Here is a 759-nt window from a genome sequence, read left to right as displayed (position 1 = left end):
AAATATTATCTTTTATAAAGTGAATGTAAAAGTTACTTAAGTAATCACTTTTATCTTATTCTCATCTTAAGAATCAGCTATCTTATTATTCTTCATCTCAATGTTAAGATTCTTTATCAGTGTTTATATCATAAGTTGAATTATATAAGCAATGCAGAGAATATGACCTTGTTTATCATTTCAGAAATACAAAGTCAATTTTTGCTTCAAGCTGTTCATTATAATGTAGTTATTCATAGTATTATCAGTTATAATTATAAGAAGACTGAGACTAATATCTTAATAATCATTTTTAATCACAGTTATTAATATCTCTGTCATATAATTCTCAGTATAACTACTAATTAATGATTTAAATTCAATTAATATCTCTTAATAAGTTCAGTTCTTATCAATGTAATAATATATAACTTCTATAAATGTAAGATTATTTATACTAGTTCATATATCTACTGTGAGAGATACTCTTCAATGATTCTTCAACTCTGATTCTAGATATTATATATTAACTTTGTAGTGTGTCTTGAGATTGAACTGAAGACAGAATCAATATAAAATATAAAGATTTAAATTAAGTATTTGAAGAAGTGTTTAGAATTCAGAGTTTTCAATTGATTGAAGAGAAAGATTCAAAGATATATATATACAAAATAATTATTCATAGAAGTTATCAGATAAGAGTTATGAAATCAGAGTACTGATATATAATCATTTTCATATAATTTTCTTCAAATTAGAAAGTTAGTATTATCAAAAATT

The sequence above is a fragment of the Blastomyces gilchristii genome (genome assembly GCF_000003855.2).
Source record: "Blastomyces gilchristii SLH14081 genomic scaffold supercont1.4, whole genome shotgun sequence".
NCBI classification, from domain to species: domain Eukaryota; kingdom Fungi; phylum Ascomycota; class Eurotiomycetes; order Onygenales; family Ajellomycetaceae; genus Blastomyces; species Blastomyces gilchristii.
This window is presented reverse-complemented; position numbering follows the sequence as displayed.